Below are 16,834 nucleotides of genomic sequence, written 5' to 3' on the forward strand. Positions count from 1 at the left end.
TTGGGAACCACTGGGCTAGATGGCGGCCTCACTATCCGCTCATCCTTTGCATATCAACCTTGTGTGTTTCGTATCCATCCAATTTAGACTGTAAACTCCTTAGGGCAGGGTTTTTGCTGATAGTTGTTAATGCTCATGCACACCAAGGGTGCTGTGTAAGTAGTAAATACAATACAATCTAGCAACTACTTAATGCAGGAAATATACTTACTGTTCTACAGCATATCACTGTATTTTAAAAAAAGATAAAACGTAATAACCTTGAAATTACTTCGATTTCCAATATCATTTCTCAAACAACCCATTTGTGAGATGCACTGGGATTTTCACTCAGTGGTACCAGCACTCAGCTACTGAAGTGATTGGCACTGTGTAAATACCTATGCTAGCTAAACAGTACCTTCTCTCCTTCCTTCTGGCATAAAGGGTAATGCCCAGACCATCTTGTTTTGGAAAAAAGCATTGTTTTTTTAGGGAATGCTTTAGGAGCAAGGAATTGTTGTCAAAGTTCACTGAAATTTAACAAGCTCAGCAAGCATTAGTCTTTATGATTACCTGGTGAATTTTTAAAATACTGAAATGTTATCCTCAGCCCTAAATAGCTCAAAGCCATTTGTATCCTTCAGTGAATGATACTTCCTCACAGAACAGTTAAAGTGATATTAATCTTACAGCAGACGAGTCGGCAGCTATCTTCATCAAGGCGTCTACCAAAGGATCCCCATTCTGAGCAAGGGAAACTGGTTAGCTAAACATTCTAAGGTTTTCTAATTCTCAGTATTGCTTTCTTGCTGCTTCATTAATATACCATGTTCTTTAATGCCGCAGCTCAGGCAGCTATTGACCCAGATGAGGGGCCAACATGAGCAACTGTCTGGGAGTCAGCTGCCATTCTCTTTCATATAGAGATGCCGCTAATGCAGATTGCAGGCCCCAACATGCAGTGCCCAGAGGCAGCTCAGGATGGAACGCTGCCTACTGGGACTTGCAGACTCCATACGCCACACATATCAGAGATAAAGCCGGCTGTATTGAACAACTACATGGGCCTTGTTTGCCCTGCAAGAGTGGAGGGCCTCAGAGATATCAGTGTAAGGAATGTAACAAATGCTTTAACTCTTACTGCTGTCATCTCCTGCTCCAGGAAGAACACAGAGCCCTGAACTAGAGTTTCAGCTGGTGAAAAGCTTTTCCATTCACCCTCCAACCTGGCTGGAAAGTATGTCATGACAAAGTCAGTGCAGTTCTCTGCAGACAGAAGGGTAGATTCAATCTCTCACTATTAGCTGTTGCGCTTCCTTTCGCCCGATTTCTTGGCCTGCTCCCAGGCTTTTGTCTGCTGCTTTGCCTATTAGCATGAGTATATAACTTCTTCCAATCAGAGTGCACAGCCCAGCAACCCTATGATAACAAATCAGTCTGTGCAGCCCAGTGCCTGCGATCAGCCCCACAGTAATACGCCAAGGCACACTGCCCTCATGCTGTGAACAATCACTGCAAATGCTAGTGATTTAGATTGATAAATTATATAAAAAGGTGCTCATCTCATGCTCTGGACACCCCTTTTATAATTAACTTTCACAGTAAGATCAAACTGGATGATGCATTCCACCGACAAATACATCAAAGACAATAAAGCAAAACCCCTTTACAGAAGTCACAGCAATCAAGCTCTTCCAATCTTCAGCCCACTCCCTCCCTGGGATGCATTTGGGCCTAACAGCATGCTCCTTAGGTTGACAAATATGGACTATTCCATACCAAGTGCACACACACGTTTGTGAAGGGGGGTGGAGGAAATCAATTCCAAAATCAAGGATCCCACATGGAGAACACCCTGCCAGCAGTCCCCTCTTGTTCATTTCAAGTGCAGTCTGACTCAGGGAGAAAGGTGGGGTCACAGGACTAAATATAGATTCCATGAATGATGAAGGGAGCAAATTTCTCAGTGGTACCAAGATTAAATATGTTGCATTTATTAGTAAAGGTATGTTTTTCTGACTGACAGCCCTGCAAACTACTTGGGCTCAAGAGCTAATCAGGAATGGGTATTTTTGCCCGAGGAAAATGTTGATTTTTCATCAAAAACAAAACCCACATATTGCTCAGTTTTTGGCAACCATAAACCAAAAATATTTTTGGCCTAAAACTGTGAAAAACCAAAATATTTTCAGTATGGGTTTTTCTATTTTCCAACAAACAGAAAAAATTGGAAATTTTCAAGGAAATCAAAAAGTTTCGGTGAAAAATGTTCCATTAAAGCAAAAGGGCAATTATTCATTGCAAATAAGCTTTGACACAAATTTTTCTACCAGCCCTTTTGGCCTCAAGGGTCAAAATTCACAGATTTTAAGTCCAGAAGGGACCATTATGATCGTCTAGTCCGACCTCCTGCATAACACAGACTGTGGAATTTCATGCAGTTCTGGGTTATCTCCCTCACAGTACCATCACCAGTCAGAAAGGTTGTGCAGTAAATATAGCCCCTCAGTGACACCTTGCCCCCCCCCATTGTCTTTTGTGGGTTTTCCCAAGTGTCACTGATTGAAACTCAGTACACAATTCTGTTGACGATGCACATGAAGGAATAGAATCCAGCTCCCTGTCTTGTGTGTGGAGGCTCAGCAGGGCTAACTGGAATAAAAAAAGAAAAATCTCATGTTTGTCAGAAGCACAGTTGCTTTGGCTCTGCATCACACATAGCAGTTCTGTTGATCAAGAAGCTGACATTTTTACAGTCACTTTTCAAAGCGAAGCTGCATTTGGATTTTCCTGTATTTTTCCCCTTGAGATGAGGGATCTGGAAAACTGACAGGGCTGTGTGCAAATGCCTTTAGAAGATGAAATCCTTCTCAGTTTAAAAATGTGCTAGGCCAAAAATATATCAACACCTGTGGCTTTGATTCTGCAGAAGCAGCGGCTAGTCTGTGTTTTAGATGAAAACTCAGTTCTGGGGAAGATCTGAAAAGGGCAATTTGTATCAAGTGTCTTATTTACATGCATTTCTCTGGTGTTCATAACTATAGTATCTTCTCACACATCAAACATTAATACAACCCCTGTATTATCAGCCCCATTTTACACATGGGAAAACTGAGGCACACAGGAAGTATGCAGCAGACCAATCAGTAGAACCCAGTTCTCCTGACCCCCAATCCTGTACCCTAACCCCAAGACCATCTGTCCTGCTCACAGCGTAGGTGCATTGGAAAGAATGGTTAGGTTAACCCAAATTCTACACTTTTATTCCCAGAATAACTATCTGTGAAAATAACCAAAGGGAATCTCACTTCTCTGCTAGGCTACTAAAGGAAAAGGAGAACAGATGAGAGCAGCAAGGACTTTTTGTTATTCCATTTCCTTAGTATTAAAAGAGAAGTAGTGTCATTCCAGGATGACCTCTATGAGAACCCAGTTGGAGGAGAAGCCTCACTGAAATGATGAGCCTGCAGTAGACTACAAGGGATTCAGTGGAAATGGTTCTACAGGCCCTGGGCTACAATGGTGATTAAGGGAGGTAGGCTAAATGTCTTGGGGATCTAGTCCCTTTTAGAGAAGGATTTGTTCTAGCCACTAACTGTGCTACCCAACTGTTACTATTGAGAGGAGCAGGGGGAATCTCATCTGTGTGGCATTGATGGGCCCAGATGAAGAGCCCAGATAGAACAGAGAAGGGAAGGGATGGGAAGATACGACACAGGGTCTCCCTTTCAGAACACACCCACCCATGTCAAATGTCTGAAATCAGAGAAGCCTGGAGACCTCAGCTTCCCTCCCAGTCCACCCAGAACATTAAAGTTCTCCTATGAATATTTACTACTGCCACTAAGAGCAATGAACCCCACACACTGGGAGTCAGGACTGTGCTCATTAGGCACCAGAGAGGCAAAGTCTGGGAGCCCTGGGATGAGCACTCAGAAACTGTTAATACAAAGGGAAAGAGTTTTAGCTGCACCAATGGCAAAATAGCACCCATCCAAACTGCAAGGAACAAAATCCCCTTCAGCTACAGTCAGATGTGTAATGTTCACCCCCTGCCCACGTTAGAGAACCTGCATAAGGCCAGCTTAAGCTAGTGGTGTAGAATAGTAGCAAACACAGCAGTAACTCCCCCCTCTTCCCCAGCAAACCTACTTTCTGCACAAACAGTACTAGTGCACCAGCTGAAGCTTATATGAGCCTGCAGAGTCCACAAACCAGGTGAATGTGATTTCCTTAAAGGGTCTGCTCTCCATTCACCAGGTTTCCTGCGGCATCATTTACCACACACACGGAAGGGAGTTAGTGTCATGCAGCCATCCTTCCTTCCAGCCCTGAATCAAAGGCATTCTACAGGCGAGATCATAGCTAGCTCAACTATCTGAGAGCAACTGGCACCTTCCAGAAACACTGCAGTCCCTTATGGCCAATGTGAAAGGCATTGAGATGCCTAAAGATACAGACAGGCATCTGGTGGGATTTACAACAGTGCCTAGGTGCCCAACTCCCATAAATTTCAATGGGAATTAGGCACCTAGGTGCTTTAGAAAATCCCACTGGGCACCTATCTACATGTATTGGTGCCTCAATACCTTTAAACTCTTCATCCTTATCAATGCAAGCGAGATTCAAAAAGGAGAATAGAAATCCATGATGATCTCAGTCCCTCCTTACAAAACCCGATTCAAAAGAAAGAAGCAGACACTACTGTAACCTGACTAAAACATTCTGCCCTTCTTCAGAGCTGTACTGAAGAACCCTTCGGTAATAACTAGGAAACTGCACTCACTTGAGAGAGAGACAAACACTGCCGACTTCTAATCTCATCTTTGACACTGAATCCCTCTGACACCTGTGGGCTCAGTCTCCCCAGGGATACTGACACTTCCTTCACAGTGAGGGGATGAGGAGAGAGCAGTTGAAGTTTCTACAGTGCTTTGACACACACGGAGCATTTTATAAGGGCTCAGTATTGGTGTCTGGGAGCCGTACTGAAGAATACCAAAGTATTTCTTGTAATTTTTTCTTTAAGAAGCACAACCTTCTTCTGATTTAACTTTCAGGATTTTTGTAGCGACAACTGCCCTGCGCCGTCTCTGCAAACACAAGAATTGTTTCCCTGGGGTTCTTGGCTAGGTGGAGGGCCACACTCTTTGGTTAAAAAAATAAATAAAAGCCCAAACCAGCCCCTATAATTCAGGCTCATGAAGCTCAAGTGACCAGCTGAGTAGCTCCAGGACACGAACTGTGTGATAAGGGCCACTAGATTGCTGATCTGCCACTTTGGGGGAGTAGAATTGGGTAGGGAGCTCAACAGATCCTGTTGAAATATTCCTCCTTCTCTAGTAATCCCAAATGATGCAGCCAAACTTTAACTCACGATGGCCTTGCATATTCTTTTTCCAAGTAGATTTGAGGCAAACAGTGGCCCAAACTCTAGGAGAAATGTCACTTCCGGGAGGGGAGATAGAAAAGGTAGACGTGAGAGGAAGCACCAGAGAAAAGCAGCCCAGCAGCACGTCCTGCCTAGCAATGCAGCCTGCGCTGTCCGGATGCCAGCAAGGTTGACCTCAGCAGAGAGTGTGACATTCACATCCATTCAGCAACACAACAGCCTGGAAAAACAGAGGCAGGAGCTTTCTGCAGCCATCACACACGAGAGGGAAGGACTGCACTCACACCAGCCAACACGGCTAATGTCCCAGCGGCAGCAGAAAATTTCAGACCACACGGTCCATGTGTGTGTCTGTACCATCCTCCCCACTCCCCGAGAGCTAAAAACTACAGCCCAATGTGTCTCAAGGCCAGGTCTGGCACAGGCAGTGACAGGACAGGCTTCCCCTGCACTGCTCCCCACCAAGTGCTCTTCATCCCTGGCCTGGAGGAACAACCTCTAAGGATGAGAAAGGAGCGGAGTCTCCCTGGCCTATTCAGTGCTTGGCCTCTCTGCTGAGCTTTCTAAAGAAGGGACCAATTACTATAGATAGCTGTCAAGGAAGTGGTGGAAAATGTTTCTTCAATACACATCAGAGCTCATCAGATCACATTAATCTAGGTCAAAACATGCAAGGTGGCCTGGCTACTCCACCCATGACCACCGCAGCCATTCTTGTTTCCCAGCTCTAGTGACCAAACCAATGAGCGGATTCCTCTAGGTGTTCCCGTGCTTGGCACCAGGCTCCGTCCATGCTAGCAGGCTAATGGACTTTCCTCATGTTTTGCAGACAGACCCATTTTATGTGCATACATGAGTCAGCCTGGAAAGGAAGTTATGGTACGTGAGACTCTGAGGCAAGGAAAGCAAACAGGAGCGTGGAAGTGCTCTCTTTCTCCCAAATAGACACTGTGAACTACAATAACCCACTACGGTGCAGGCAGTAGATTCTGTGAAAGCCCCTGAGGTCTCTCTTGTCAGTGATTCCCCAGCCAAAGGCTCCCTCAGGCCATATGTCATAGGAGGCTGGTGATGGGTCAATAAGCTGAATGCTGTGGCTGTTGAATGGGGTTGACAATCCTGGAGTCTGCAGGAATTAAAGATTAATCTTTAATTAAAGAGTATGTCATGTGATGAAACCTCCAGGAATACGTCCAACCAAAATTGGCAGCTTGACTGTTGAAGCCCACATGTTCAGCAAGCCTCCCTTTTCTGCTTGTGCGCCCTCCCTGGTATGCATAGCGCTTGAGTTTGCACCGGCAAACAGCACATATAGGATCATGTGTGCTCAGCAGCCCAGCTCATGGAGACAAACAGCGTCATGCACAGTGCAGGGCTCTACAGATGCAAAAGGAAGAGCATTCCTCGTTCTGCTTCATGTGAGAGAAACAAACATTTCTGGGGCTAGTGCAGCTGTAGCATGCCTATAAAAAGCCACAAACCAATGTAGTAAGGCCCCGGACTTCAGCTGGTGCTAAAATAAAGGCAGGTGGTTTGGGGATATCTGACTTTATGATGAATTAACAGGCTTTATTTAGTGTCACGCCCTTTTCAAATACATGGAATGTTAATGGTATGGGAGCTGTCTCATGGTACATTGACACTTCAAGCTGGAGGTGTAATTTCCAATGTGAGGAGACCTACCTAAAAATAAAGTGTAGCCGTGGCGCAAGACCAGTTAGCTGCCCTGAGTACATACCTAGAGCCTCAGACAGGATCGTCCTTGGGGCAGCTACCACCCCTTGCGCCGCTGCTCAAGCACAACTAGCACAGGTATGTTTCCTCAAGCCGAAAATGACACCCCTAGCTCGACGCGTAGACATACACTCACTCGGAAAAGAGAGCCTAAGCAGCTTCCCTTAACCACTGCATTCATTATCCCGGAGTCCAGGGGAGTAGCACACAGGGTACAGGCGTGCGGGTCATGGGTACATTCACATCTCCCTGCCCATATGTACAGTAACTCCCATGTGTTTGTGTCTGCTGAGCAGGTGAGATGTTCATTCATTTGATTCCAGATCAAAGGACGCGTGGACAACCTGGCTGATTAGTGGAGGCTGAACATGCTGCTGCGTGTGGGATTTGAGTTTGGCTCCACGGTTCAGTCACTTACTCCCCCGCACAGCATGAGCTTGGGGTGCCTTTTGCAGACCTGGAGTGACTCCCCCTCTTACTACTTCATAGACTTCAAAGCCAGAAGTGACCATTATGATTAGCGAGTCCGACCTCCCTACGTAACACAGGCTAGAGAATTCCACCAAGTGATTCCTGCATCGAGCCCAATGACTTCTGGTTGAGCTAGATGGTATCTTTTAGAAAATGTAAAGCTTCAAGTGATGGATACTCAGGGAAGCTTTAATGGGCACTAGAGGGGAGTGTGCATAACCCAACTTGGCAAGGAGAAGGGTTCTTCAATGGAGCAAACTAAAGGACTGGGAATGATCTCTCCCTCCTGCCTTCTCAATGTTTCTTTGCTCATACTATGGAAACGGGCTGGAATGAGAGCGTGTGCTGTGATGTGACCGGTGTCTCCTCTCATGGGAGCAGCAGGGACCGGTGAGCACTGACTACGGAACCGTAACTGGCAACAGAACTTTATTTCGGTCGACTCCTTTTTTTCTTGTTAAGGGGTCTGATCACGTTACTATGTAAATGCTGTTCCCAACTATTCTGCCTTATATCAAATGTCCCATGTAGAACTCAGCACGGGATTCTGTCCTTAGTAAGCAGGCTCACTTTAGTTCCTCCATATTATCTGCTTGTTACATGGATAGACCGCAATTCTATTCATTACACATCCACTATGTGGTACCCAAGCCGGGAGTGAGCATTAAAGGCCACAAAAATCAGAACAATGCAGAAGGGCCCAGAGCCTTATCTAAACTTGGGGAAACCTCCCTAGTACTGATGGGCCTGAACTACACTCCAGCATTGCCAACTCTTGCAATTTTATTATTAGACTCACAAGCTTTGGGTTTTTTTCTCAAAGCCTCAGCTCATGCAGCTCTGTGAATACATAACTATGTGAATACTTAGCTGTCATCAATATAATCATAAAAAAGTATGTTTCTACCCTTCATGGTTGTGGAGAAGAGCTTACACCATGACCGGATTGCACGCTGAACACCCACAAACCAGAAGGGAAAGAAAATGAACCCCATATGTACTGTTATTAAAAATCTCTTTATTTTAAAGCCAAATTCACAATATTGAGACCCAACTAGTAAGTTTTGAATGCTTGGGGCTGGCAATACTGAACCTCCCAGATCCACACGCTCCCCGACTTTGGGGAAGTTTACATACAGATACAAACTTTGCAGTTATCACCTGCCTATATCATAGACTGAACTGGAAGTTCATACTCCAGGACTAGGCGTCAGTTTGGCTCCAAACATCACAGGTGAGGTCCAGCTCTTTGAACATTATGTATGGAGTTGCTTTGTGAAAGGCTGTGAGCCATTCCTTTTGCTGTTTGATTTCTCTAGTGGCTGGTGTAACCCTTTCAAATACCCCAGAACAGAATGGATGGTGGCTCTTGAACTGTCAAAACTTTCTCAAGCCACATCCAAGTACTTTATTACTGGAACCATGAAGCTAAGGTCCACCTGAGTTGGCTCAAGTTTTATTGGCTAAGAGTCACAGGCCTTGGCTGTCAGCTGTTGCATTCTCCTGTAGCTCTGATAAACCATTGCTGTGCATTCCCTTATTTAGTCAGGGACTCTCTGCTGACTCCAGTGCTTTCAGTACGTCATTTACACCATACACCACGGTCCCCTAAGGAGACGCTCATTCCTGCCTAGGTAACGTAAGTTTGAAAGGCTGAGCACATGGAGATATAAGTAACATTGCTTAAGAATGTGAACAGGCAGAATAGTTCAGAAAAATGATATGACAGTTTCAGTTCACGTCTCAGCAGACAAGTGCCTCTGTTAGTTGAAGGGAGAGCTCAGAAGTGCCCCACAGAACACAGACAGCAAGGCTATTTAGAATTCAAAACCTTGGAGTAAACCATTAAACTGGCAAGAAGAGAATCTCACACACAATTTTAATTGAGGCCAGGCTTTGGGAAAGAAAATCCCAGAGTGTTTTCCGGTACCCGCAACTTCATCCCATTTCTGTTATGCTATTTATACACTGCCTGGCCTCTCCTTAAATTTATTCTTGAGAGTTTTTCCATTATGTATTAAAAGGACAATGTGGAAGCACTTTGAATCTATGTTATAAAGCCGTGGAAAGATGTATGGTCAAATAGTAGATACCCTACTGATTTTAGATGTTGTATAGCCCAAACATAAAGCTGTGCTAATTTTGATTTGTGTTTGTCTCCAGTAAAAAATCCTGGTGCTTAGATACCTCCATGTGAGGCGCCTATAGATAAATCAGTAAAGTGTGGCAGTGATTTCTTCCTGCTGTCGCATGTCTGGGTTTCCTGGTGATAATAAATACTATATGTCACATGACAGCTATATTCTGGAGGATATTTGTTAACACGATATACAACTTTCAAGGTGTTCAAAAGACAGGGCCAAAGCTACAATGTACACATTACAGAACACATGGAAGTGTCCCTTTAAAAAACGCTGCTTTCATTCCAGTTGGCTAAGAAGTGCTAGGATTTCATTTGGCACAAATGCCAAATTGCAGAGATTTGATGGGGTCACGGAGAGCTGAGCGTGACCCAGAGCGAGAAGGGGTTGCTGAATTTTCATTGTAGATCTTGGCCCTTTTAAAAGCCTTCTTAGGCAAAGAAGGAAATTCACTCTCCTTAGCAATTGTAAGGACTGCTTTGTAGCTAATGACTTGAGGGGGTCTCAGACCCCCAGCAAACCAACCAAGCTGAATCACTCAAGTCTTACCCAGATCCAGGCTCCGGTCCTCAAAAAGCAGCCAGGCTCTGTGCCTCATCTTGGGTTTTTATTTTTAAGGAGATGAAAGCTGTCCCTCAGCTGCCTGTTTTCGAAGGGATCGCTTACCCTCTGCTTGACAAGTTAGCACATAGCCTGCATTCTAGCACAGATGCCGTCAGGTAACCGCACAGACACCAGCCTTCCTAATTGTACAACTCTCAGTAGGTCTGAGTTCTTTCTGCTGACCAGAAACCACAGGAGCTTCTCAGGGAAGCAGAATGCCAGCCTGACACACAAGCCCTGTTAGCAGCTGCTCGAGGCCTCATGTATTTGGGGCCTCTACTGCACAGACTCAACAAATCTCGGGCTGGCCTAAGGGGAGGGCAGATTTCCAATCACAACCTAGCAGCCTGGAGAGCACCTTTCACTAGGGTCACCCCAAACTGAAATACTGGCCTTAGATGCATGTGTACCATAGTTATTTCTCTCGCCTTAGTACTATGCCCCATGCAGAGGATCTCGCTCTGCCAGTTCACGGGGGAACATAGGCACAGAACAAAGAAGGGAAAATCAAAGGCCACTCTTTGAATGGGCAACATTCCCTGGCACTGTGATTCCCACTTGAATGAAACATCCCAATACAGCTTCTTGCCATGTAGGCCCGTGCCTTCTTAGTTTATATAACCTGGTAATTTGCCTCTACAAGGTATTTTCTTTTCACTCCCCCTAACATGATGCTTGTCCTGTAGCCAACAGTTCTACACTGGTAATTGACAAATAACTTCCCATGTGGTATCTCAAGACCCCATTTGTCATCTTTCCTTAGCCACATTACCCACACTGCATTATACATTTTCACTTAACGAGCCCCCAAACTAGGGTAACTGATGAATGAAGAGGGCCGGTTTGTGCACAGCAGTTAGTGAATTCATGCTGTGCCACACCGCACCAAACATCTGGGTTGCAAGCCAGCGTGACGGTCAATCTAGTTTGCACTTGACACTTGGCAACATCACAAACACATTAACTGGGCTTAACTGAGAGTCTCTGCTCATTATACTGGCTGCTGTAGGTCTTGAACGAGATACACTGGCAAAGCTGTGTGGCAGATCCAGGACTGGAAAGGCAGGGTGGCAGCCAGGTGGGAGGGCAGTGCCCTGACAAAGCTGCGAGAGGGAAGCCTGCAAACAGTCTGTCCACACTTAGCCAGTACATTCAGGGTTACACTAACATAACTTCCACAATTTTTTACTAAAATCATGAAAAGGAAAATCTAAATTTCTGGGAATACTGCTGGATTTCTAATTTAGAAAGAACTATAATGGGACCTGTCAGGGCCAAAACAATACAATTCTGGAAGGAAAACACACTCAACTGTGCCATATTCTGGCAGGAGATGCTCAGAAAATCCACAGCCAGCAGGGGGCAGAAACTGCAACCCAGTTTCTGTTCCCTTTGAAACAGTGCACAGATGCTGCTACAGTGACATTTCACAGCAAGAGACATGGAAGAGGTGTGACCCAGGGGTAAAGTGGTCTATGGCATGTTTGTCCCCTGATCTGTCAATGCTTGTTACATGTAGATTGTCATGCTCCAAATAAAGGTTTGGGTTTTGGTCAGAATATGGAAGCACATTTGGGCATAGACTGTGCAGCATAGGTGTGGGTTTATCTTTCTTCACACCTCTGCAGCTTGCCTGAGCCGCCAAAGCTGCAAAGAGCTGGGGTTTGGGCAGGTTCTAGCATTTTGGGTTTGTGCTTCACTGGTTTTACCATGCCTCACGGAACCTTTCATGGGGCCAAAAAAAAGAAGTGAGTACTGGTCTTCTCATGATATTTCCCTTTCTGAATGGTGGAAATGCCAATAGGAGGCCAGAACTTGCTCCTTAAATGGCTCCCTGAGGTGTAAAAAGCCAGTGAAAAATCATGATCATGTACAAATATGCAGATGCTCAGATTTATTCACATTCCTGCAGAATCTGACTGCTTGGCCTGAGTAACCAGACCCTAATGATACCCTGGCATTCCCATATAAAGATGAGCACTAGCCTCTAAATAGAGGAGTCATGTAGCCTTCCCATGCAGCTAAAGACATTTCCATAAGGACCAGAAGCCAAGATACTGTTCATCAGTTGGAACCAGGGTTTTGTGCTGTAAATTCTGCCCTGAGGTAAGGCCAAGCAGTTCCATTGACTTCAATGCACTTTTATATCATGATTCAAGTGGCTCATTCTGTATTTTGATCCCCCAGCTTCACTACCCTAGAATTTGTGCATTAAAGAAACTATTTTACCACTCTGAAGCCACCTTCCCATTTCTGCTAAATTCCAGTGTCACTTCCTTCATAGTCCACAAATTTCAAACCTTAATTTGCAGAGCCGTATGTTCCACCTTCATAACATCAGCACATTTACCCAGGCTTCCCCCAGTTTGCCTCATTGGCAAATGCCCTGCTACACTCCCAGATGAGGGGGCTGCTGGTGGTTCCCTCCCTATACAGGCAAGGGGCCAACTCCCCTTTCATCACACGCAGTTTTGTTGGCAGTGCAACTATCCTGATAGAGTCATGAGAACGTTCTTGTCCCAGGACATGCCAAGGTCTCCTGCTTCAGCAGGTGGTCACACTAGGCATTAGGATGGAGGATTTTGGCCAGAGTGTTATGGGTCACTACTGGCTGGATAGGGAGGTTTCCCCAGGGACCAAGAGTCTCTGGGTAGCTCTGATTGGAGATGAGGGATTGGAAATTCTCTTAATACTGAAAACAATTCCTGTCTCTCAAATGGTTTCGGGATGAGCTCCAGGAGGGGATTGTCTAAGTCACCCAAACACCGCGTAAGGTCCCTGCATTGGTGTGGAGTCACTAGGGGGACACACAAAGGGAAAGGTAGTTGGGACAGGGCTGTAGCAAGAAGCCAGCACTAGCCCTGGCCCTGACAGGTTTCCAAGTGAGGGAGGATGGTCCAGTTGCTAGGGAGCTAGCCTAGAACTTGGCAGACCTGCATTCAAGTCCCTGCTCCCACAGACTTCCTGGGTGTCTTTGCGCAAGTCACTTAGTCTCTCTGGTCCTCAGTTTCCCGCCTGTAAAATGGGGATCATAGCACTGCCCTGCCTCACAGGAGTGCTGTGAAGATAAACACATTAGGAATTATGAGGTGCTCAGATGCTCTGGTGATGGGGGCCACATAGGCTATGTCTTCACTGCACTTAAAACTCACAGCTGGCCTTTGCCAGGTGACTGGGGCTTGGACTAAGGGGCTGTGTAATTGTTGTGTAGACATTCGGACTCAGGCTCTAGAACCCTGCGAGGTGGGAGGGTCCCAGGGCTCAGGTTGCAGTCTGAGCCCGCATTTCTGAACGTCTACATCAGTTAAACAGCCCCTTAGCCCGAGCCCCACAAGCTTGAGTCAGCTGGCATGGGCCAGCCACGGGTGTCTAACTGCAGTGCAGACATACCCATAAATACCTTAGCTAGATAGATAGCTCCACCTGCGAAAGTGTACAGAAGCCCAGTGGCAAGACTGATGGGAGGAGAAACACTCTATGGTTAGAAGAAAATGAATGATTACCTAGCACTTTATAAATATTAGTCAACTAGTTCTCACACCCTCAGAAAGGTATTAGACTCATTTTACAGGTGGGGAGACTGAGGCAGAGAGCAAGTGTCTTGCCCAAGGTCACAGAGAAACTCAGTGGCAAGGGTAGAGCTCAAGAGTTTCTCCAGTCAACACTCCGAGCATTAGATTTTCTCTAGCCCTCAAAGCTGAGATTAAAGGAGGGGGAAGGGACACATTAACAAAAAAAGACGCTGTGAGTAGGGATGCTAGCCCCTAATGAAGCAAAGGCAGCAATTATGGCCCCAAAGGTAAAAATTCACTGAAACTGTGACTTGATTGTGAAGTGAGCAGAAGACAAAGCTCTGCTCCCCCCTTTCCTGAGTCACCACCCCCTCCTCGTCTGCACCCCCACATCCAGGCTGGATCGCCTGCAAGGCCAGTCCTCCCCTTGCAGCCGCTCGAACACAAATTTGCAAACAGAACTCATTGCAGGCAGGAGTCGGAAGCCTGGCTCCCTGAGCTAACTGTCACAAGGGCAAACCCAGGCACTGCAGGGGCGAGGCTGACACTGCCAGGTACGGACTAGGGCAGCACACGAACCTTGGCAGGTTCTGATCGTCGCTTTCAGTTTAGGAAAGGACATACATTTGGTTTTAGATAGGCGCCCAGCTGGAGAAGCAGCGAAGCATGCTCAGAGGCAATCTATCCACTGGCTCACAGTGTACGAGAGGGGAGGACTCATTAAGGAAAAGGGCTGTAATGCCTTATTTCCTCTGACTCAAAAGTTCCCTTAATAGGAAATGGTTTCCAAGCTGTGCTAGCGAGGATGCCGGCCCCTGTGAGAGCAATGGATGCATTCCAACCCCTGATGGAAAACACCACAGAGTCTCCTTTGGATTTGAAGTGTAAATCGTGTCTACTAAAAAGGGCCTTATATAAACTGACCAGAGGTTGGGGAGCAGCTTTGCTGCTCTAACAGCATTATTTATGGCCTCGCTGCTCCTTGAATGTGCCTTTTCCAGTACACTACAAAGCCACACAGGAATGAAGAGAGCACCAGGCCTGTCCAGATGATGTAACAGGGAGCACCTTGTGCCAAGACGAACATGGCCCAGTGCTGCTCGCGAGCTCAGGCAGCAGCATGGATCTGTTATTCTGATCATCGCCGTCTCTGCAAGATACTCTTTCGAAACTTGCCGATATTTTTCTGACAGTCTTTGCACTAACCAAGCACGCTAAAAGCAGCCAAACTCAACATTCCCTCAGGAGCCGTGGTTCAAAACTTTGAGCTGAAATATTATTGGGCAACGGATCTGCCTAGCTTCCAAGGGATGTTGATGGTTTTTAAACGGAGGCACCATGCTGTATTTCACCAGGTATTCCTCGCACCTGCCTGGCAATGAGGCAAAGTAATCAAAAAATAATCTCCTGAGAAGCTGAACAAAGTTAAAAGGGACAAGTCAAGAAAGAACCATGAGCCACATCCAGGCCAAACTTCCATTGATTTCAATAGCCGTTTGCCTGGGTAAGGAGTGAGTACAAATCTAGTGCCAGATCCTGCCACCCACACTCGCACTGAGCAGTACATTACTCATGCCACTGAAATCAAACTGGTAACATACAAAGGAACGCTTGGGTTTTTTAAATACATAAGGCCAAATCCTTTGGTCCTTATTCATGGCTAGATTCCATCACCATTACTCATACTGAAATCAATGGGACCCCACCAAAGTAAGCTACACTTAGCATAAGGGTGGCAGAACCTATCCCTCAGTAAAGACCTAAGCACCTGGCCGTGTATATTTTAATAAAATCCTCCTATTCTAGATTACCAATAACTCTTTTGATCATTAAAGCTGAACAAACTTTCAAAAATCTAAATGCACTTTTTCACCACTGCTGCAGGTTCCCTTACACTTCACTCTGCTTGTCAGGTGAAACTAGATGGGTCAATTCCATCTTCTGTTTATAGCCCATTTCACTTTGCATCTCTTCTCTGCCTTTGGTAGCATGCTGTTATGTTTGGGTCTCTAACAGTACAGGAAGAAAGATCAATTAAAAAACCTCCAGTTATTTTAAATGTTTGCCAATATTGCTATTCTCTGAGGTTTTGCAAGCCCCATCTTTTTTTTTTTTTTTTTTTTTTTTTTTAATACCAACCTAAATGTATGGCCTGAGCTACTAGCCAGTGTTGCTTTAAGCAGAGAGTCAGAAGTATTTATTTACAACCTGCAGACGTATGACAAAATATTCTAAGTGCACAGGCAAAGCAGAGAGAACCTAGCCAAAGTATTTCATATTATTACTTTCCAGAGTATCTTAAACCAGTCTGAGCTGAGAGAGCAGTTTCCAAGCTGTCAGTAGTAGAGTTTAGCTGACTTCTGCTGCATGGCACATGAATCCTGGTAAATCATTCAAAAACCTGGGTGAATGTAAAGAGATCGCTGGAGCAGGTCCCCGCTCTCTGGAGTGATACATGGACTAGCAGTGGAACTCATTGCACCAGTCTGCCATCTCCCACTATTCAGTATGGTTCCCAGCTCAGGGACCTGCCTCCTGAGTGATGAAATCCAAGCAGAACCTGGCTTTAGCCCTTGATATTGTTTGGCTTGTTAAAATTAGGTTACAACAATAATCTTGTTCCCCCAAATCACTACATGCCCTGAACCCTTGTGGCACTGTGATAGGGGAAGGAGTGGAAACCAGGGTACAGCACACACTTCTCAGGAAACGCTGAGCTGTTCTGTTTGTAGCCCAATGTGACGAAGTTGTGACTATGTGCCCAACAGATGGAAAGCCCTCATTAGAAGACCAACAGCCGCTGCAGCAGCATTGTACATTATTGACCCCGAATCCTGCAGTGACTCTACTGTAAGATGGAATGTTTCTGGAGTGGTGGTTTTGTTGTTGGGTTTTTCTCTTAATAAAGAAGGGGTCACCCAGAGGCCAAACTGTCCCCGTGCAGAAGGCTGTCCTGATCTATTGTCGCCAAAACAGACTATTTTTCATTCTGCCCTAGT

The 16,834-nt window shown here is 45.7% G+C and overlaps 1 protein-coding gene across 1 annotated transcript in view; it reads right to left on the minus strand.

Moving 5' to 3' along the window:
• The window catches only part of JPH2 (junctophilin 2), a 58,081-nt gene that overhangs the window by 25,574 nt on the left and 15,673 nt on the right, over positions 1 to 16,834 (minus strand). The gene's annotated exons all lie outside the window — the stretch shown is intronic.

The sequence above is a fragment of the Emys orbicularis genome, chromosome 12, assembly GCF_028017835.1.
Source record: "Emys orbicularis isolate rEmyOrb1 chromosome 12, rEmyOrb1.hap1, whole genome shotgun sequence".
Lineage (NCBI taxonomy): Eukaryota > Metazoa > Chordata > Testudines > Emydidae > Emys > Emys orbicularis.